The 23245-nt window shown below is 49.1% G+C and overlaps 1 long non-coding RNA gene across 1 annotated transcript; it reads right to left on the bottom strand.

Annotated features, from left to right (window-relative positions):
• LOC119106203 (uncharacterized) lies at positions 1 to 19321 on the bottom strand. Its single transcript, XR_005095097.1, has 3 exons — positions 19180 to 19321; positions 2087 to 2265; positions 1 to 40 (listed from the first exon to the last, which is right to left on the bottom strand). It is a non-coding gene; the product is annotated as an uncharacterized LOC119106203 (long non-coding RNA).
• Positions 19322 to 23245: the final 3924 nt, after the last annotated feature.

The raw sequence follows: 23245 nt of genomic DNA, 5'->3' as shown, positions 1-23245 counted from the left end.
GGCCGCGGCCGCGGCGCCGCGCCAGCTCTTTCTCGAACTCCTAGGGAAGGTAACATGAGCTCTGAAGGTGCCGAAGTGACATTAGCGGACACGACGGTGTGGGGGAGTGAGGGTGCGCGTAGAGACGGTGATTTACGTTGCTTGAAGTTGTTAGGGACGGTGGGGACAGTGATTCGCGCGATTGAAGGTTTTATTCGAGTTCGGCGACTAGCACATCATGATGGAAGGGTGTGAAGAAACTTGGACGGTGAAATATCAGAACTCGCCTCACAACATTTCCCTGCCACCAAAGCGCGGAGATAGAGTTGGTGATGGCTTATATTTAGATGTGTTGCATCCGCTCAAACTCCTACAGCCTGCCTTTGCGTGACAACAGCAGAGAATCCAGTAAATAACATAGTTTTTACAGCAAGAATCACCAGAGCTAGTTTGCATTGCTAACCTGTCTCACACCACTTTGGATGCAGTTGTAAAACCCGGAGTCAATTGAGTGGTGAAGGAATGAATGACGTTTCTGTGCAGAAATGTAGAACATCACTGGAGGAATGACGCCATTCATATGAAGAGCGATATTCAATAGTAGGTGATCCAAAATGCAGACATTGAAATCTATTCCAACATGGGCTTGGATTGCGATGGCATCAAACAACGGCTCTAGACGGAGTTGCGGGGTCGTATGAAATGACTGCATTACGCGTTTCCACCTCGACAGTAACCAGATGGTCAGAATCAATGTTTCCAGTCGCTGAATGAGCAAACACATAATCAGAGCGCTCCCACCAGGTGGCATTAAACTTTACGTGCTTCCATCAGGCCTTGACATTTCAGTGGTGCAAGAGACGGGCAGGCAGGCAGGTGGTACTTCGTTGCCATGGATATGAAATAAAGGCAAACGGATTTTCCAACCATCGTTGTCAACTAAGCCTGATCATTTGCCTGCCTAATTACACGGCTACAAGCCGGTACCGAGTTGGTTCCCTGACCATATGCATTACCGTCTTCCGTATCATGCTGATGTTACAAAAGATGGCTGGATTAAAGGAACCTCAAGGAGCCAATAGTCTTTTCGGTGCAATCCGAACGGCACTGGAATGAATCGAAACGTTTTAGAACCGTGATTCAACTGGGAGTGTCTTAATAAGTAAATAATGCATTTATACCCAGTATTACTTGCCCAAGCCGCTTAAATATGGCTTCCATTACTTGCTGGCTGGTAGGTATCCAAGCAAAATTATACGATCCATCAAGTGGCGATCAATTAAAGAGCCGCTTGGGCGGCACGTTTCATACCTGAAGCACAGGCTTATCGCGGCATCATCACTGCTTTCAGGCAACCAACAGATGCAGCATTATGAGTTGAAGCTTTTATGTTGAGTTAAAGATCTTAAATATACCAGGAAGCACCAGTCAAACCCGTTGTAGCGCTAAACAACGATTACGCTGACGGTGCTCAATATTTGAGCAGTGCCCATCATCATCCTTAAGGATGACCAAAGCTCAAAATATTGAACGTCGTTAATTTAATCATTACTTAGCATTACAACGTTGTGTTACCAGTACCTCCTGGTAAAGCAAAGGTTGTTGACTATACATAATAACTTTGAACTCATAATGTCGAAAAGCAGGAGCTGAAGGACTTTCTTATATCATGTATGACAGATAATGACGCGATTCAGGTGACATGTAGCCCCTGCAGTCTGTCTGAGTGCATCAGGCCAGTCACATCGGTGTCTCTTCATGAGTCGGATCAATTCCGCTGTTTTCAGACACTAATTCATCATTGGTTATGTGACTAAGAACGCACTGCGTAGAAGTAAAGCAGTTGCTTAAACAAAAACGTTTTCGGTGCGGACATCATATGTTTAGAACCTTGGACTGGTAGCAATATAGATTATTATCTCAGGGGCTTGGGTACGTCTCAAATTTGAGCGGGAGAAGCCTTTTTTAAATAAATTGTTTCCATGCACCAAAGCGGAGTCCATGCCAAACTTGTGTGGAAGTGGGTTTGCAGTGGCCTACCAGACCCCATCCATTTCCAGCTTGCATGCCTATGGTTAATCCAGCTCCGAAAGCTGGCAGCAGATACCTCGTCCTCGTAGAGGTCCAGGTCGACCGACTCGGGCCCATCGTAGAACTGGTGCAGGTAGCTCTTGACGCCGAACTCACAGTTGCCGTTGACCTCTCTTTCCTTCCAGCTGGGCGGTTTGGGGTTCGCCTTCAGCTGCGTCATTTGGCCCGGCTGGCGGGGTCGGGGCCGTGCCCGCCCTGCAGACACGACAGAGGTCATCGGAGCAGTGTCGCAGGCACACGACGGGTCACACGCCGGGTAGTCAGCCAGCGGCCAGTTTTCGTCACCGGCGGCAGCCGCGGTCACCGGCGCAGCGTGCTCGCACGCGAGGGGCCTCCCTTGGTGATGCATAGAGCAGCCGAAGGTCAAACTCGGGCCTGGCCCATCTAATCATTGAACCCGCGGGCAGGGACGGGGCGTTATCATGATCCGACGCCAGGGCATCTGACCGATGAGTTGAGGTGGTCCAAGCTGGGTTCTGGATGGATAGACCGCCGATTTGGGGATTTTGACCGTAGTCCAAGAGGGCGCCTATTGCCGCCAGGGGGCCACGCCTGCTCAGTCCGCCCAGTGGTGACGTCCCTTGCATTGGGTGTTCTGTGACACGGGGGTCATCATTGGAGGATGAGGTTACCAATAACGTGGAGTGGGACAGAGACGGGAAGAGCTAAATACGTCACCGCATAACTTTCTGCTACAGTCCTGAAATTACATTAGGAAAGGGCATTATTGGAGCTGAGTTCAAAGCACGGCAAAGACCATGTTATTTGGTGAGCATTAGTTTGTCGGTGTAGCACGCATCACCTCTACACACTTCAAGGTGTGGTCTCTAACCTGCACAGCATACAAGCCTATCAAGTCAGCAATGAACAAAAGTGGACCGAAGGACGTCATTATGGATGGAGCAGCCAGCCTGGCAGACGCACTGAAGGCGTTCTTATCCTGCCGTTGCCAGTCTGTATTGGCAGCGGTTTCCCTGGAAATGACAGCGCCGCTTGGCCCGCGCTTGGCCCGGGCCCGCGATTGGCCTGCGCTCGGCCCGTGTTTGGCCCGTGTTTGGCCTGAGCTTGGCCCGAGCTTGGCCGTGTTTGGCTCGCGCTTGGACCGCGCTCGGCCCGTGTTTGGCCCGCGCTTGGCCCGCGCTTGGCCGTGTTTGGCCCGCGCTTGGCCCGCGCTTGGCCGTGTTTGGCCCGCGCTTGGCCCGCGCTTGGCCGTGTTTGGCCCGCACTCGGCCCGCGCTTGGCCTGCGCTCGGCCCGTGTTTGGCCCGCGCTTGGCCCGCGCTTGGCCGTGTTTGGCCCGCGCTTGGCCAGCGCCATTTCTCAGGGGTGTGTGCCGGGCCCAGCGGGGCCTGCTTGACCTCCCGTCCGCATCTGCCGCTGTTTGTTCCGCTGCAGCACGTGTGCAAGGGTCGACTCGTGGAACTCCTATCTGATTGATCAGGTTCGGGCGCTTCATACCATTTGCCCTGTTTGGGCATTGTTCGCCATCGCCGTGGTACGGCTGTTCCAGTTAGCAGGGCGGTGGGTGGCTGTCGTCTCGCCGTGATGGGCGGACGCATGGGTTCCAGTTAGCAGGGCGGTGGGTGGCTGTCGTCTCGCCGTGACGGGCGGACGCATGGGTTCCAGTTAGCGGGGCGGTGGGTGGCTGTCGTCTCGCCGTGATGGGCGGACGCATGGGTTCCAGTTAGCAGGGCGGTGGGTGGCTGTCGTCTCGCCGTGACGGGCCGACGCATGGGTTCTTGGCATATCTACACGATGGTCCCATTCCCACTGAAGGCGATCAATGCTCTAAGGGGAGGGAGGCATTTATCACAGGCGGTCATCACACGGTGAAGCACGTTAAGTCCACAGTGCAATCGGGCGAACAGGATAGGGTAAAGTTAGTCTACAGTTGGAGCTACTCGGATCTCAATCGATCCGAACGCAATGATCTCAACGTGATCATTGTGATCACGTTGATCTCGTGATCTCAACTGTTCTGATCAACTGATCTGATCTCGTGACCGTGATCTCAACGCAACATTGTGTTCTTCGCGGGGCTATGGTTGGTACCACTGCTGGAAATGATGCCGATTTGCTGTAAGCCGTATGACTAATTTGCTCGAGTGGCGTTGAATGCGTGGTTTGCTGCATAAATGCCGACCAAGTCACCCAAGGCGCCTAAACGATGGGATCAATATGGCAGGGGAAGTATTTTCTGGTTACTCGTGATCGTAGTACGTCTTGAAACGTCGAGTGCAAATAATACATTCAACGTTTGCTCTGTAGCATGGTTTGACCGTGCCTTTAAGTTAATGAAGGCCGATGACTCAGGATAAAGCTCAGCTCAAAGTGTCATTATTTGCGCCAAATCGTCGACCGGCTCTAGCCTGACACCTGGTTGTCTGTTTTTGCGTAACAGCTGAAATACGCAGGCAAGACAGCTACGATCCTGGTGAGAGTGGGGGTAGCATGAGCGACGTTGGTTCAGGTCAGGAACTATGATGAGTAAATGAATAGCAATGGAGAACGTGTAGCTCACGCGGCTTATCCCCCAAACATGCCAAGCACTGACATCGGGCTTATCGCGGCATTTGACCACAAAAGCAGAATGAATGGGTTGGCTTTGCACTATATTGCCTCAGAAAAATTTTCACATCGACACAGGCACGCACACACACATATATATATATATATATATATATATATATATATATATGTGTGTGTGTGTGTGTGTGTGTGTGTGTGTGTGTGTGTGTGTGTGTGTGTGTGTGTGTGTGTGTGCGTGCGTGCGTGCTTGCGTGCGTGCGTGCGTGCGTGCGTGCGTGCGTGCGTGCGTGCGTGCGTGCGTGCGTGCGTGCGTGCGTGCGTGCGTGCGTGCGTGCGTGAGTGTGTGTGTGTGTGTGTGTGTGTGTGTGTGTGTGTGTGTGTGTGTGTGTGTGTGTGTGTGTGTGTGTGTGTGTGTGTGTGTGTGTGTGTATACATATATAGATAATTGTTGTTATACAAGTCTTCTATACAAGTGTTGATAAGGACCTTGGCGTAGGTACATTTAATAGCGTTTTTTCTGTACTTTCTCAAATCTTCTGATTATGGTTGTCTGCTTATCATTGAGACTGAAAAGTAGCTTGCCGATGTTTGGCATCTATTTATTGCACTAGCGTTTTGGAACTACACATTCAATTTTCAGAGGAACACACATAAAGCATACAAGTGGCAAATGCATGATTACATATTACAGTTAGGTATAAGCAGTAAAATATAACGATAAGGATCATCACTTTCAGTTTGATCGCTAAATTGTTTAGCCCTTATTAGATGGTTGACATTTCTTTTTTAGAAGCAGGCCAATTCAAGTGGCAAAACACGTGCTGAATAGTAAGATACACCACCTTCGGATCGCGTCGATCGTCCCTCAATCACGTGAAGGGTGACTGAGCGACTGGCTTGCTTGTTTATTGTTTAGTTCCGATGATGATTTTTTAAATCGTGACAGTCTCCAGATCTAAACATCTATTTTGTTTGATGGTGTTATGATGGTTGTGTTTTTGATGAGGTCGTCTCGGGAGATGTTCCGGCTTCTTTTTTTTCTTTTTTTCACTTGCTCTTTTAGAGCGACGCCAGCCAAGTGCATCGTTAACCGCCTTGAAAGTGTGATGGTAGCAATACCAACTTAGTTTGACTGTTTTAGGAGTCCGCAATCTCCTATGGCACAATGAAATTGGTAAACGAGGTTAATTCTTTTCAAGGGGTCAGAGTTGACTGTTAGGCTGTTTTTCGTGAAAAGGTGGGTGACCTTTCTGTTTTTGTAGAAGATGGTGAGCGTTATTTTGTCGTCCCGGCCGACCGCCTTGACGTTTTCAGCCATCATTTTCTTGAGAAGACGCTCGTCTGTCTTATAACTATTAGACATTTGATTATGATAGACCAACTTGATTGGATTTGGCTGCTGTTTGATGGCGTCATTATGTATAACTAGGGACTTTTCAGCGCGCGTTTTGCCGTTTGAACTGCTACGCTTCTAAAACGAAATGTCAACCACATAATGTGGACTCCGTGCAATTTGTCCATCGAACTGAAGTTGATGATACCTAATGGTTACACCTTACTGGTTATACCTAACTGTAATATGTCATTATATATTCGTCACTTGTATGTTGCATGTGTGTAACTTGAAAATGGAATATGTAATTCCGAAGCGTTAGTACAACTTATAGATGTCAAACATCGGCCAGTTATTTTTTAGTCTTAATAATGAGCGAACAGTCTCAATCAGAGAACTAGAGCAAGCACAGAAAAAGCTTATCAAATGTACCTACGCCAAGGTCTTTAACACCCCTTGTATGGAAGGCAATTTGCTGCCTACACATACCAATACATATATATATATATATATATATTGTCTATCTGCCATTATTATTATTGCATTACCAATATACAACATGCATATTATACATATATATATATATATTGTCTATTTGCCATTATTATTATTACGTTACCGATATATAACATACATATTATATATATATATATATATATATATAATATAGATATATATATATATATCATATTATATGGTATATATATATAAACATGATGTACATCATTTACCATCCACATGGCATAGGTAGCTCAAGCAGACCGGCAGAAATATATGATACTCCATCAGTTCTCATGGCCAACGACGCAGATTTACCTGCAACTGATTGCTGGGTGTTATCCCATTCTATTGCTGGTCACAGGACGCAGATTCTGACACCAATGCGTACATTTCCGCCCTGGCATTACCAACGTGGGGCCGAGCTCAACAGCTACTATATGAAAATGACCGGCGCAGACGTTGTGTGATTGGCACGTTGCCAATGCGACGCGGCAGATCGATTCCGTGATGACGTCAGTCCTGTGCTAGCGGACGACGAGTGATGGCGATGCGGCAGAGATGGACGGTAACGCCGGGAACGAGGGTCAGAGGCGTCCATATGATTATGTCATGGATGCAGCAGGAAGGCAGAGAGACAGCAGAGTAGGCAGGAAGACAGCAGAGTTCAGTTGGTCCATGGTGATGTTACAGTAATGATGGTCATGTTGGTGATGCAATAGAGGTGGTGATGGTGACGTACCGAGAGGACACCGCGAGATTGCTTGATATGACAACGATGCTGATAGTAATGTTTGCGTGGGCTTTCTGCACACTATGAGCCCCGGATGTATACGGGTACTATTTGATGGAATGGTACTACAGCAATAAGTTTTCAAGCTTTCTGTCTCCTCGCACTTCATGAGCACTTCGTCCGCGATTTCTTCGGCTGTTGCTTCCGTTACTGAAAGTAATGCTGACACCCGAATACGACGGCACGCCATGTCATTACCTGTTACACCAAATGTCAGCGTCACATTGCCACGGTCGATGTCCTAAGCCGATACCTCAGTGAGTGCATTCGTGAGACTGCCGCATCAGAGTCGCGGTCGATGTCCTAAGCAGACACTTCAGTGAGCGTGTTCTTGAGGCCGCCACATCCGGGCCGCGGTCGATGTTCTAGGCCGGTAGTCCAGCGAGTGCGTTTGTCAGGCTGCCTGACATCAGAGCAAGATGACAGCGCTATCTGAACTTAAGTGAGTAGGTTCGTCAAGCTGTCACATCAGAGCACACTGCTAGTGCATCTGTATGACTCGTCGCAAGAACTAGACCTCATCGCCGATGCATGTCTGACAGCTGCGATCGATTCAAGTGGGCTGATTATACAGGCTATGATTTAGGTGTCCTGGTGACGAGGCTGACTGCCTTTAATTATGTTCTAGTAGTGGTGGGCCTGTGATCTGGCACTTCCCGCTGCAGGCTGTTCCAAGTTTGTGGGCAGGATTACATCGGCGGGTGAGCACGGATAAAGCTTGGTCGGAGACGAGAACTCGGCCATTAACATCGATCCTAGAAAGCCTGGGTAGCTTAATTCCGCAAAACATTTCACTCCTCGGTAGACCGCGGACCAGCTACCCCTCCCTGGGACGCGCGCGGCTCGCAGGGCGCCGCACCGGCTCTGCTCTCGATAGACATGTCATCACAGTCCCGGATCTGGCGTCAGCGGCGCCTTCAGACTGGCAAGGAACCAGCACACCAGCGAACTTTAACATTGACGAACAGGATGTCGCCTTGCGTCAAACAAGACGCCGGTATGCGTGCAGGATGAGAGTGTCCCGAACACTGCGTTGGTGTATGCAAGCAGCGGTTATCTAGAAGACGCGTAGTTCTCCCACGCTCATCCAACCACTCACGGCGAAAATCCCATCCACTAATTGCGGTGTGGGGAAATGCGATAAAGCTTATTTGCACCGCCAGAGACCGCCAATGTGTTTGGTTTCATGCGAGGATTAGTGGGAGTTGCTGCAACGCTGCCTTCTGGTCTGACGCTGGTATTTGCGCATGTCGGCTTGATATCGAGTTTTCATAAAAATGGGTTTAGCCTCCTTGTATCAGTTCGGCACACTGCTATGAATTCGCGCGCATTTCCAGCGTAGAAACCCGTGTGTTGCCCATAGAAAAATATTAAATTGTAATGTTCTGTAAGGCTTGCTGAGAGGTCACGTGCCCGGAACTAATTAATTAAGAAATGATGTTAAATTCGTCTTTCGGCAATACAACGCTAGCAATTCAGGGTTAGTGGTTTTATTCTCATTCTGCAAGGATGAACTCAGGACGCTTTGAGAGGTCACTGCTTGGGAACGTCAAGTGTTTGTCAGACAATGACTGATGCAAGATCAGTTTTCGTAATTTCCCTCATGTGCTTTACTGTAATTGTACAGTAACTGCCAAACCCATTTATATCAGTTTTGATTTAGTTCTTAACAGATGACTCGGCGCCCATCCGCCGAGTCATTTGTCAAGAACTCAAGTAAAACTGAAATAAATGCATCGCCGGTGCGCTGATTACAACGTGGGTGCGCCGTTCACAGCGCGGGTGCGACGATTACAGTGCGGGATGCGCCGTTACAGCGCGGCCGCGCCGATTACAGCGCGAAGTGCGCCGATTACGGTACAAGCACGCCAATTACAGCGAGTGATGCGCCCATCGCGGCGCGGGTGCGCTGATTTCAAGGTGGGTGCGCCGATCACAGCGCGGGAACGCCGATACAGCGCGGGGTGCACAGGTTGTAGCGAGGATGCACCGATTTCAGCGCGGGGTGCGCCGATTTCAGCGCGGGTGCGCGATTACAGCGCAACGTAAGCCGATTACAGCGCAGTGCAGAGCACCAGCCGGGCGCAGATCCTGGTTGCCATAACACAACGTCGCCGGGAGGCTGCGCCAAAGCAGCGCCGCGCCGCGAAAATGTGGCGCACCAACATATTAGAGGCGCTCAGCGTCGCTCCTATTACGCTGCCTGTAATATCCTGCGTCAGGTCCCCCGGACAAACAACTGAATCCGTGGGAGGGCGGGGAGGCTGGGCGGGAGCCTCGTCATAGGACGCGCCACACGGCGACCCACGCGGTGCTTCACAACACGCCACGAGCGCGCCAGGCAAGCGACAGCTCACAGCTGTGCAAAACAACATACAACAACAGCATTAACAAGCGCATGTTACAAAGGGGAGTGGAGCAGAGCCGGCGGGCTGCTTTAGCGCGTGTAGGGTGCGTACTGGGGCGCAGTCGACACCAGTCGCCATGTCGGTGGAGTCGTTGTGAAGAGGCTGGTCGGGCATCGCCAGTTGCTGACATATCCTAGGCGGCCTCGGTATGACGCACTCCGGTGTAAGCTCCGTGTCAAAGTCCCCCAGTGCGAACTCGATGTCATGGTCCAGAACTCCTCGTCAAAATCCGGCACGTCCTCCGCACAACGTCCTCCGATGTGTTAAGGCGCGGCGTGAGGGCGCGCCCGGGCGTAGCACGCGAGCGGCTCTTCCTAGCCGACCCCGCTGGAAAGGCTTCCTTCTTCACTGTCTCGGTATCGGGGCCCTGGCAATGGCGAGGACCTCGGCAGCTCAGCTCAGCTCTGCTCAGCTCAGCTCAGCTCAAAGCTTAAGCTCAGCTCAGAGTTCAGTTCAGAACTCAGCTCAGCTCGGCTCAGCCCAGCTCAGCTCAGCTCAGCTCAGCTCAGCTCAGCTCAGCTCAGCTCAGCTCAGCTCAGCTCAGCTCAGCTCAGCTCAGCTCAGCTCAGCTCAGCTCTTCTCAGCTCAACTCAGCTCAGCTCAGCTCAGCTCAGCTCAGCTCAGCTCAGCTCAGCTCAGCTCAGCTCAGCTCAGCTCAGCTCAGCTCAGCTCGCTCTTGTTATGCTCAGCTCAGCACAGCGCCGCTCAGCCCAGCCATAGCTCTGGATTCCACCGCGGCGGCCCATGCATCCGCCCGGATCAAACGCTGATGGATTGCAGCGAAGGGATCTTGGTTATATCTACTTAAATAATGAGTCACCGTGTGCCTCTTGACATGTTTATCTGAGTGTTTGCGTGCGCCCGAATACCCAAAGTACAATGGTAGGGGAGAGCCTTTATCAAAGCAGCATAGCATATCTGTATGCTGAGTCGGAAAAAATCATAGAGGGCAACGTATGGGATTTGAATATAACTTCATCCATCCCGTGCCAGTAGAAGTCAGAATGTCAGCCTTTATCTGCAATAACTCCGGTGCTGAGTGATCGTGTTATGATTAATTCAACGCCTCATTAATCCTCGACACAGTTATCCTCACTTAACTGTAAAGCTTTTCAAAAATGAGCAATTGTGTAATTTTACTATTTGTTGTGGGCAGGACAGGTTTCCGCACAAAAATGCGTCCATGATTGTCAGGCATTCTCAATGATGGCTTGAAGAGCTCTTCAACGTTAGCATGTTGCAAGGAAAGAAGACCATAGCCAGGTCTCTTGTCTTTCATCTTCCCAGAAACTCATAACACACCTCATAACACGCACTCGGTTTTGGAACATGCCCGAATTTATCAATGTCATACAACTCGGTCTGTCCTCAAATATTAGCCCTCACTGGTATTTTTTGTTTTGTTTTTTAGTGCGACGATCTATTTATGGATCCGGATCTATTTGGTACAAAAGACGGAACTTCTCAGAAGGCACCAGTCAATATGGCTATTCTACACCTGTCTATACCTGTGTCCGATATGATGCCCGAAAGGGCAAATGATGGTGTCGGGTATTCCTGTCAGTTCAAGCCGCTGCTTGCGTGTGTGACTTCAGACTGAAAATGGTTACTTGTGAGGTAACCAAAGGCTTTCCTGGCCGTGATGCAAACTAGGTATACTTGACCAAGCCTGCCGTAGTTACGTCACAAGTCGGAATCATAACCAGGCCGACTTCGCCCAGGACATGTCCCATGTCCCAGGCTCCGGCACGCAATCCACGCGCGTAATACCCGCAAGCACTGACAGCAATCCACACATGTAATGGACACCACCGTGGAGGGTAATTGGAAAACCTATGCTAGTTATGCGAAGGCTTTGTGAAAGACATGGAATGAATAGCATCTTGCAACGTGCGAGTTGCTAATGCAATGCAATGCGATGTCAAAGAAGCATTTGCCGCGGCCCGTGCCCGGCCCACTTGTTCATGTTTGGAGGCGTCCTCGCTCTCTAGGCCTTGCCGCCTTCGGTGGCTTAATCAATGTGAGTGGCTACTTAGGTCCCTTTACCAGCAATCCAGCCGGCGGGCCGAGGCAAGATATTGGCAAACCATATATTACGTCAGATTGATAGCCATCAGCGGCGAGCGAGCGTCAGTAAACCCTCATGAAAGGCAGGCACGTGTCAAACAGCGTTTTGTTGTCACGGACGACTAACATCATTCGCTGCATGCAACTCCGAGTGAGGGGAAGAGTGAATAATGAAGATTTTGTGGTGACCAGAAGTGACCAGAGTACCGAGAAGTTTGATTAAAATCAAAATTTCGCTCCATCAAAAAATTCATGTACAAATTGGCGCCCGATTCCACAACAAAGGGGAATCGTCGACAAGTGTCAGCTTGCTCGAAATATTTTGAGTATATTTGATTGTCATATCCTGACGTTATCTTATCCGTTCTCCGCAAGGGTACAAGTCCCTTGAGCTCACGTGGATTGCTTCATGGAGGACACAAAACGTGGTCATCAGCAAAGCAGTTGGTCCAAATGATCCTTGACGGACCGGTCATTGCGCCCGACGGCCCCAGTATATCAGTGCGCGGCGAGCGGCCGCCAGCACGGCTAGACGCTCCGCGCGCGGCGTCTGCCTCAGCGTGCCCTGGGGGCCTGCAGAGGTCGGCCAGGCTTCACGGTGGATGACCGAACCGCTCAATAGTCGGCCGTGTATTAATAGCTGTTCAGCCGGCGGCGCGGCGCTCTTCTCCGACTTTGGTGCGGTTGGCAGCGCCATGTGACCGAACTTTGGTGCACTGGACAGCGCCATGTGAACAAACTTTGGTGCAGTGGACGGTGGCATGTGACCAAGCTTTGGTGCAGTGGACAGCGCCATGTGACCAAACTTTGGTGCAGTGGACGGTGGCATGTGACCTAGCTTTGGAGTGGACAGGGTCATGTGACCAGATTTGGGTGTGGTGGACAGCGCCATGTGACCGAACTTTGGTGCGGTGGATAGCGCTATGTGACCAAACTTTGGTGCAGTGGACAGCGCCATGTGACCAAACTTTGGTGCAGTGGACAGCGTCATGTGACCAGATTTGGGTGTGGTGGACAGCGCTATGCGACCGAACTTTGGTGCAGTGGACGGCGCCATGTGACCAAACTTTGGTGCAGTGGACGGTGGCATGTGACCAAACTTTGGTGCAGTGGACAGCGTCATGTGACCAGATTTGGGTGTGGTGGACAACGTCATGTGACCAGATTTGGGTGTGGTGGACAGCGCCATGTGACCAGACTTTGGTGCAGTGGACAGCGTCATGTGACAAGATTTTGGTGCAGTGGACAGCGTCATGTGACCAGATTTTGGTGCAGTGGACAGCGCCATGCCACTAGACTTTTGTGCAGTGGACAGAGCCATGTGGCCAAACTTGGACCAAGGCTATGCTATGACACGCGCACTGGGAGCGCTCGGAAATCCTTTTCATTCGAAGCAACGCGAAAGCCGATCCCGTACTATCTAAAAAAATGTATAGAATCTGGAGAAAGAATATGTGTGGTGTGTGTGAAGGCTACATGCTCATGATCATCATCATGATCTCCCACGTGCGCAAATGTAGGGACGGTAGGTCAACTTTACTCAGCTCAAATAAGGGCAACTATGCTCAAATTGGCCAATTATGGTGTTTCCGTCACTGCTTTATGTAACCTCCCCTTTTGCTTCTAAGTAGAATACACTTTGAGATTGACGAAGGGCTGACAAAACTTACAGTCGAGGAAACCTGAAGGCAGATGTGTTACGTTACGGCGTATTGTTATTAGCTAAAGTTTACTTCTTTGTTTTACGAGTGACCGCTTTGTGTTTATCTGGTTAACAGTTCGATAGCCTCCCATTTGCAGAAGGACAGAAAACGGACACGTGTCAGTTTCTTTCTTATGGAGAAATTTGCAACAGATCGGTGGAGCAGGGCTACAACGTATGACGCATGATGGTGTGCGGTGGGTACGCTAGATTGGCAGTGTTTCTTTCTCGCATATGTACATCAATACACAGCAGTGCTACACCCTGAAGAGCCAGAACGACACATTGAGGTGAAGCTGTGTTCAATCGGCGTGCTTATAGGAAGTCGTGACGAAAATAAGACCATAGCAGAAGGGATACACGTACGTAAACACGCAACTTCAGCCGCAAAGTTACGACAGAAAAGACAGTAGTACCATTTGGGCGCAGAAATGTGTGGATGAAACCACAGGTATGCGTTTGGTAGACTTCTCAGCAAGAAATACAGGCTGGCAACGATAGAGAGCGATGCGCATCACATCTTAAGATGACTGAGACGCCAGAATGCCATGTGGACAGCATGTCGCACTAAGAGTTTCCCATGAAGGGGTGTCATGCCAGCGAGGCATTTCCAAGAAGCCATCAGCAGACTACCAAATCAGGTTTGCGAGGATTCCATCAGGCGAAGTTTGATTAATGACGGCGCTGGGGGTTGGTGACTGTGTAGTCAACTGCTGAACATTGCCCAGTGTACACATCCGCCGACTGCGGCGAACTTGGCTGACTCGGAAAACATCGCAACGGGCCGTGTTTCCACAAAAATTGTACCATGCTAGTTTCCCAGCAACGGCTAGCAGTGTTCTAGTCCATTCAGTCTTTTCTTGGTGGTAATGGTAGCGTATTCTTCGGCGCGTCCATGCACGGCAGCCCTTCATGCGCAGATAACTGAACGCTGTAACTGTCAGGCAGGTAAATTTGGGTTCTATTCTATCCCGAAAACTAAATACCACTCCCGCCATACCCCTGGAGCACTATTGTATAACCACCTACCCTGCTGCGTCACTCTGTGTCCGGGAGCGCTTCTGCAATACCTTGTTGATCGCTGCGGTTCTGCCCCCACGCATCGACCGCGTCACACACGACGAACGAAGGAAACGTCTCATAAAACAAGGTACTGAACAGGCCAATGTACGTTTTCCACGCTGGGTGGTAGTTCAAATGGGCGGGGACTTTGCGTGTTGGGCGTATCAATGTCCGCCTTTGGTCTGATGTCTGATCATGACTGTGAGGGTTTTCCAGTGAGTGCGACTGTCTAGAAACACGCTACCGTGCTTTACTTATTAAGTGCGGTTATAATACGGTATTTCAATAATCAGACTGTGTCCTTTTTCATAAAAAGCATTTCAGAATATTTCGATCGGATGGATTTTTTGGATCGCAGCTCACGCTGAGCAATGCTTGTTGTGTGAACGCTGACTACGCCATCCGATTGCGAAATTCAGGGTCAACAGCAGAACTTCGCGGCGAAAGCTTAACGTGCTGAGATGCTCGGCTGTAATGTATGTGCTTAACGTGCCGCAATGACCCCCCCCCCCCCGCCCTCTGACCCACCTGACCTCGAACGGCCGCAGCCACCGGCCGCGGCTCAGTCAAGCAGTGGCAAATAGTGAAAGCCGAAGCGATTTGAACCCACGGACTCCACCAAGAGTAGGGTGACAGGCAGGCGCTCTAACCAATTGGGTCACGGAGGCGGTCAGTTCTGATTTCATCTTCGATGTCGCGTCACGCGGCAGCCTTCAAGCTCCATAAGCTTGGGCATGTGCTCAAGAGTTTGCGATGCATCAACGTTGCCTGCTGGAGTCGGGTATGAAAAAATTGCGAAACGTAGAGCGAAAGCAAAACGGAGCAAGGCGAAACCTCGTTTGGGAGCAATGCGCGATGCGATGGCTTTCTCACCGAGGGGTTGCGAGTTTGGAAATCACTGTCGGTGTTGCATTAGTTTACACACTGCAATTATGTCAAATACGCACACGTGCATGCCCACACAGTTACACTTGAAAGATAATCAAGAAAGCAATAGTAGCGTAACTGTGATGACTGCGAAGCATATATCTAGGTATTGATGGCGTTTCTCTTTCATGGTATATCTCTGGCATCATAACAAAGCTGCCACCTTTTAGAATTGGAATACCTGTGGCGGCAAGTGCCCGCAAAACGCCAGCATGAGCCGACCAACCTTATCCTCCACTCCAAGTGCTTAATCCAACGCGTCAAAACGATATGTCCTGATTGAAAGTCCTTTCCTCATTCCTCATGGGAAACGTTATTGCTGTCAAAGCAAGCGACTCTAAGAATGCTACAAACATATTCACCAATTCTTTTCTGTTTATATTATGGCCAGTATTGGTGGGCCCTTTTCGAATTTCAGGTTCACACACTTATCAGCACCCATATTCTAATTCCAGGTTCACATACTTCTTATGAGCACATCGGATTCACCACAAGAAGCTAAAAATTTAGAAACATTTTTTTGCGCCTGTTATTCATAATCTAATACTGGGTAAAATTGCAAAATTTCAGTTTGAAGATCCTGAACTGCTTTGAAAAGCGTGCTGAACAACCGGCGCATGCATTCCCTTTGGTCTCAGTTATATGAAATCGTCTTTGTTGAAGACAAGATTATATTGGTCCTTTACAAGGCTTTCAAAGGAACCAACATCTTTGCTAAATTTAGCATCAGATTTAAATTTAGCAAAACTAGCATCAGAATGTAAAAAATTAAGACTGAACTTATATCTACCTGGGTTAATATGAGGACCTCCCAGCCTCACGTATGCATATATGAGGGCATGCATATCTTTGGTCATTAGAACTTGCCATCCAAAACCCAAAGGAAGTTGGTCTTTTGGGCTAGCCAAGCTGTCAATTTCACGGGGAAGTATTGATATATGCGCTGAAAAATTGATAGCTTCACACATACACATATGTTCTGTAAGAAATATCAAAAAGAACATTGACCATAGCCAAAAGGCACCACAGTAACAGCATTACCAATGCCATAGACAGCAATCGGTACTGAAATGGTGGCCCATTACGCTTCCTGCGTGCAGTAAGGAGGTTTAGAATTTAAATACAAAGTATTTTGCCGTGTTTTTGCTTCCTGCTGTTCAACTACAACGCTATGCTGGACTGATTCTCCATCTCTTCAATACGGATAAATAGTCAAACAAAATCCGATCAGCCTCGGCATAGTCATGTCGCATGACAAGTAACGGAGGGTAAGCGTAGTATTTGGCGAAGACGAGTGCGCCATAGATGGCATCATGGCTCGCCCCCGGACAGCTGGTGATGAATTCAAACGTGACTGGTGAATATGAGCTCCTCCCTACGCCACGTGAAGGCTATCTTGTATATCCGAGTTCCTTGAATACCTGAAGACATGGCCAGTAATTTTCAACCTTCGTTTTTGTCATTCGATACGTATATTTAAAATTGCTGGAAATGCCGAGGTGGTTTCGTTATCAGCGTTTTCCTGTAGTTTTCCTCCCGGCTTGATACAAAATCGGCGTATGCATATAGCAGAAAGCACTGCTAGATATTTGCAGAATTTTCCCATGAGGTTTGAGATGCAGGAATTGTTTTGTGAATTGTTTGCTGTTGTTTGAATGAATTTGTTTGCTGTTATGGATTTCATAGGCATGCTTGGAATTACAACGCAGGGCCGTACTTACAATTTAATGCCGGCTTTAGGTGGTGCATGCTGTTTGAACATGTCCTGTGTAGTTGCATTTATAAGACGTGCCTACCAACTCTTGTGCGTCCGTATGTGACCTGTGTTCTGTGACCTGTGATTTAGTTGACAAACGGTGTGTAAAATTCAGGAGTGTAGTTTTGCAAGCCATGGTTTGAGTGGGCTGATCAGGGATAAAGGGCCTAACTTGTGTTGTTTGTTCCTGGGGCTGGAGCCCATCAATTGAACAGGAAACCACACCGATGGCAGAATCTAGCACATATGTGGGGTTATCTCAGAATGGTTCTTGCTCTTGTGTTGGGATTCCATCCTCCCACAAGGCATGTTGGGGCTTATATGAACCGTAGGTTGGACCGTTATTAAGCTGGGCCGTTTGCTGTTTAAGCCAGGGCATGTCAAGCATTATTTGTTCATTAAATGTCATGTATCACAGCACTGGAAAACTTGATAACGAAATGCAACTTCCCTATTTTATCATTTTTGTGCGAACAAACAACTTTTTCCAACAGCATTTGTTACCAAGAATCGCTGGCTGGTAAAGCATAAATTGATGGTTAAGAGAACGCAAGTGAAATAATTTTATATGAATAATGCCCACCAATACCCAAAATGTAGCTAGCAATATCCGTGAAAACCCCTGCAGCCTTTTCAAGCCCGCATGTTGCGGGCCTGCGGGCTCAAAAGTGGCATCACTTCATCATAACCAGTGAGCGAATCGAATGATCAAAGCTACTGGTTCAAATGCAAAGTGCATAATGCGCTTTCACACATGACTCCGATGAAATGATTGCGCTGAAACATCTGTCAATATTGACAGGAAAAAACCTTGTAATGGTGAAATGAATCAGCTGAAACGATATCTACGTTAGTCTGGTGAATGCCAAGGTCGCTGGCTGATGCGATATAGTCGCCGGGAAAATTTAGCACTGTCATGTTCATAGGGAGTTCAGAAAATGAGATGTTCTCAAATTATCATTCAGTGGGATGCAAATGTAATGTAACTTAAGTAGAATGTAAGTAAATGTAATGTAAATTAGGTGGGATATAAATGTCGATGACATTCGCGCGTATTCGTCGATGACATTCGCGCGTACATATGATAAAAACTATGAGAAAAAACCGCAAGCAGAAAGCACACGAAAAATAGAAAGGGCTACAGCTTGACGGCACGATGAGAAATAAAGAGATGAATCCTTATAAATCGGAGTAATTCTAACGTCTCACAGACATACGTGTCATACATTAACAAAACAAAAGATGCATTCTAATTTTTCTCTTTGGGTCCCGAAAGTGGAGAATTGTTTAACAATGCCGTCGGTCTTCTATGCTTTTAAAACATAAGTTCTGGACATCCCTTCATTTGTAAAGACTCTTTTCGCTCGTTTGTATCACTGATGCGATGCACAATGGATGCATACGACTCATGCAAGCAAACAGTTTGTGCATTCTCAAATGTGAATTGTGTTATGCATACATTATTCCCCACACATTGAAATGCAACATACACCACCTGAACCGACGAGTACGCTGTTGAAAAACAATCGCTGAGTTCAGATTGTTAACAAGGATGGCCCAGTGAGGAACACAACGCAAATCAGACCAAACCAGAAGTCGATAAAGGCAACAGCTTATCAAGGCGGGAGTCATTAGCTTTTCAGTGCCTGTCCTAACTAGCCATCATCTATCGCATGCATAAACGGACTTATGTTCACTTTTGGAGGTTTCGTCGAAAGTTTTCACCTACAGCCGCATAAATTTCACTCAGCGCACTCTTAGTGCAAAGAAGAGTTCTCCTGTTTATGTATTTGCTGTTAAAATGTGGAAGGAATCATCCGGTGCTTCTTTGGCCCTGCACCATGCCAAATTCCGTACCAATTTGGCATACGCTAAAATAATATAAGGCATTTGAACAATGCAACTCTAGCGTGAGAAACGTCAAGGCTTGTTATCTACCGAACAGAATTCAGCTACCTAAAGCTCCTGTACACAGCGAAAGACCGGAACGAAACCGCCCGATCCCCGACCGGCCCACCACGCCACCTCGCCTCACCTTCAGCGTCGGGCTGCGGCCATGGCGTGTGGCGGCCAGCGGTGCCGGGTGCCGGGGTCAAGCCAGGTCACCGGGCCAGGTCACCGGGCCGGATCACGGCTGCGGGGCAGGTGGGTCGGGCGTCGGACGGGGCGGCCGTCCACCGCCGGCGCCGAATCAATACTGACGGCGGCGAGCGGCGTGGCCTGCCGCGGGGCGGCCGCGGCCGAGTCGTGCGCGAGACTGCGCGGCGCCGCCGCTACTCCCTGACCAGAGCGGCCACGCTCGCGGCCCCGTACTGCTGATGTCTCAGAGTGCGACCGTTTGTCTGCCCGTGGACAGAGAGAAGCGGTGCGCGGCGGTGCAGTGAGGGAGGGAGACCGGCCCCACGCGGCCTTGTCGCGAATGTTTTCCGTTTGGGTACGGCTCGTCAGACAAGCTTACTGTGCTGATATGGGGTTGAATGTTTAATAGAAGCACATATCAAACGTAGCTTATTCGTATTTGGTTGAATGTAAACAAACTGCCTCGACGTTGTTTAATCTTTCGCGCTCATAATAGTGCGCTCGAGCCAAATTTGAGCCTCATTAGGGAGTGACCTAGCAAAAATCAACTTGGCTTGTAACAACATCTTCTGAGTAAAGATAATAGACCACGCTTAGCACTGAAACGTTTCCGGGGAGTGGTTGCGCGAACGCACAACTGTAATAGCATCGTTTTTGTTTGCCAGAAACAGACTTGCATTATGGCTTACCGAAGCACTAAGACCAACGTTGTCCTAAAGTACCGCTGTCGGTGGTTGATTTAAAATGCTCAAGCTAGACAGAACGTGACATGAGGTAAAGAGCTGTCTTCTGCTTTCCCTCCTTACAATCTGAGGTTCCACTTCAATAAGGTGCCCGCAGATGAGATGGAGAAGGAAGAAGAGAGGGAAGGAGCACCGCACCAGCTTGGCGAATACGAAATAAGGCCACACGGTCAAGTTTTCAACTCGGGCGAGATAAAGTTTATCTGTTTCTTCCATTTTCTCGCCTTCACTAGAGTTTTATCTGTTGGTTTATAAGCCCAAGTTATGGCACATAAGCAGTTTTCGCACCCTTAAACCTAACTAGCGTGATTTATGTAGGAAACGTGTTGCCAAATTCTGCACGCCGGATTATAAAAAAAACAGTTAACCTGCACTGCGGTGGCGTGCTGGAACCACGCTGTACCAACGAACTACCGGACAGTGAACAGCAGTGATCAGTTGTCTGTTGTAGGAAACCTTTGCTTGAAGCATACATTCGATAAGCAATGCGTCGTCAATACGTAATACACGTGCAATCAAGAGCCAAACTATGTTCTCACATCCTACATAATGACATCTGTTTGCCGACATCTTTGCCAGACGCAGACATCCGGCGCCGAGTGTCAGAAATTATTGGGCGATAGCACCGCTGTCAGCTGGGCCAAATATTAATAGCAGTTAACTTGCTAATATTCAGCTGAGTGAAACGATTACGTGGAAAGTAACGTTGTTTTGTTAGGAGCGATGTATTTCCTGCGCCCGCCTCCGTAACTGTTTTCCTTTCCTCCGAGATGTATACCGCTTCAGCCTGGTATTGGTTAAAGTAAACAGAAGCGGTCACCCAATGGGATCACTTATTGGTTCAGCTAATGGAATCCTCGGAGAACGCTAATTTATTTGAAAAAAGTGCTACCCTCGAGCTGGGCTTCTGAAGGCAATTACTGTCATGACGTAGGATTCGTGACCAAGCCTTTCATGATCAAGCCATGATCAAGCCTGGCATTTATGCTTTACAATGGGAGGAAGGGGGAGAGAAGTACAGAGAGACGGAGCAAGCGCGATATACGTACAGGGAGAGGGGAAGAGAGAGAGAAAAGAAGAGAGGGAGAGAGAGAGAGAGCGAGAAAGAGAGAAAGAGAGAGGGAAGCGAAAGAGAGCGAGAGAGAGAGAGAGGGAGGGAAAGAGATTGAGCGCGAGGGAGAAAAACAGGGTTAGGCATAATTTTGAGATATGAGGTGTCAGAGAGCACAGGATGACGATTTCCGTGCCCGCCTCCATCTTTGGTGTGCTGAGCTAAACAAAATGTATTTGCCTTAGTATTTGGATAATCATGTTGACGTAGTTCGCTGGGTACACAGGCATTGTTGCGGAAAAGCTTGTGACGCGGCCGAGCCTAACAGTGACAATGGCAGAGCTCGCTGAGCAAGGGGGACCACTCGGTTTTTAGTTAGCTATTTTGATTATTCCAGCATTGTGGTACGTGTGTGTATCTAAAAGCTCCATCTTACCAGTACGCTGCAGCGTGAATAAAAGTCTCGGCATCGTCATTGTTGTCAATGTAGCGTCGTGTCGTATTCGCTGCGAAAGAAAACATGGCATAATAATTTGCATCGACCGCACTACCCTCCCCTCAGGCCCCCCCCCCCCCACCCCTCCCTCAGCTCCCCGCAGACGGATGTCCGCCTTCCGGCGATATTCAGCGGCGGCGGGCCCGCTAGCGTGGCTGATCCCCGCTAGCGTCGCTGATGCAGCAGTGCGAGGCTGCGTCGCTGATGCAGCGTGCGAGGCTGCGTCGCTGATGCAGCAGTGCGAGGCTTGCGTCGCTGATGCCTATGCAGCAGTGCGAGGCTGCGTCGCTGATGCAGCAGTGCGAGGCTGCGTCGCTGATGCAGCAGTGCGAGGCTGCGTCGCTTAGGAACGCTGCCGATGCTGGCCATGTCAGGCACCGTGATGGATTGGTCGTTTGTTCGGTACATGCTGGCGGAAGTGTCCTGGTTTATCAGACGCGTTTCGCTTTAAAGAACATAATGCTTAAACACTGCGGGTGCGAATTGCTATCTAGACGGCAATATATCATAATCTGAGGAAGAAAATGGCGCCGAGCAAATTCCGTGGAACGTGCCAAAACTCTCCCTCGTCAGTCGATAAGTGCCGGACTGAGGTGTGGCACGTATTTGTTTCTTTTCCGCTCGCCGGACTTGACATTTCAGGTGATGATAGCTTACTCAGGGCCTCAAAATTGTAAACTATCGAATTATCTTTAAAAAATTTCAGCATCATAAAAGAACGCCCAGGTGAAATTGCCGGAATGATGTGGAGAACGTGGATCGAAACAAGCAATTGTGTGACTTTTGCCAGCTTTGGCAGTATCATCTCTAGTAGTGCAAGGATTTTGTATAGCCCCATATTCTGATTCCACACCCTATTTAAAAGAGTAAAAAATCAGAAACCAGATAGTAGCTCCCTGCATGAGCTAGAGGTTTAAAAACGATATGCTACGCTACAAGGTCTGAGTGACATGTCAGATCGAGTAAGATACCAAACCACGTTTCCGCTGTCACCGTACAGATTTCTCTTTATCTGCAAAGAAAGCCTGGTTCGAATCACAATGCGTTGTTACTTGCTTTAGAGGACTGATATCGAGTCATGTTATTCCATGACTTTTCATGGCGTAAACCGCGGAAGGCTTTTCATTTGCAGGTACCACGTGCAAGGATGGCGCTGGTGCACTGTAAGGCCGTTAAGATTACTTCGAGCGATATATCAGACTTGACTTGACGTGACTTAGACGTTGAATACCTATGGTATCATTATTGTCACGTGACACTGACACACCATTGACACATATAACCATATTTTCACTCCGACCTCCTGGGCGCCGATTACTTCTTTGCTTGTTTTTCTGAGGGTTTCTGCAACAGCGTTTCGGAAGTAACAGTACTTTGCACACACTTGAGGCCGGGTTGGCGACGCGCATGCGTCATTTCGCCTGACTCGCCTCCGCAGCCCTGTTGCCGCCGCGGTAACAAAAGCTACCCGCAGCCTGACGCGGCGCCGTCGCCAAGCTCCGGCGCAGCACGGTCACCGCTCTGACACCTACAGGGAGCTCAATCGCGCTGTGCGTTCGGCGCTGTGCCGTCACACATGTGACGGTATTCAGCCTCGAATGGCAGAGGGTGGTGCGTCATCGGCCTGGCGGTCCACTCACACCGTTGCTGGTGGCCGCAGGTCGGGTCGTGTTACCTGGGTCGCTGTTCCGGATGTGCTGAGCGCCTGTTTCGTCGGCGTAGGTCCTCGTGT

The sequence above is a fragment of the Pollicipes pollicipes genome, unplaced genomic scaffold (assembly GCF_011947565.3).
Source record: "Pollicipes pollicipes isolate AB1234 unplaced genomic scaffold, Ppol_2.1 Scaffold_6138;HRSCAF=7277_pilon_pilon_pilon, whole genome shotgun sequence".
NCBI classification, from domain to species: domain Eukaryota; kingdom Metazoa; phylum Arthropoda; class Thecostraca; order Pollicipedomorpha; family Pollicipedidae; genus Pollicipes; species Pollicipes pollicipes.
The sequence above is the reverse complement of the archived record's forward strand: the minus strand, read 5'-3'. Positions and strand labels throughout refer to the sequence as shown.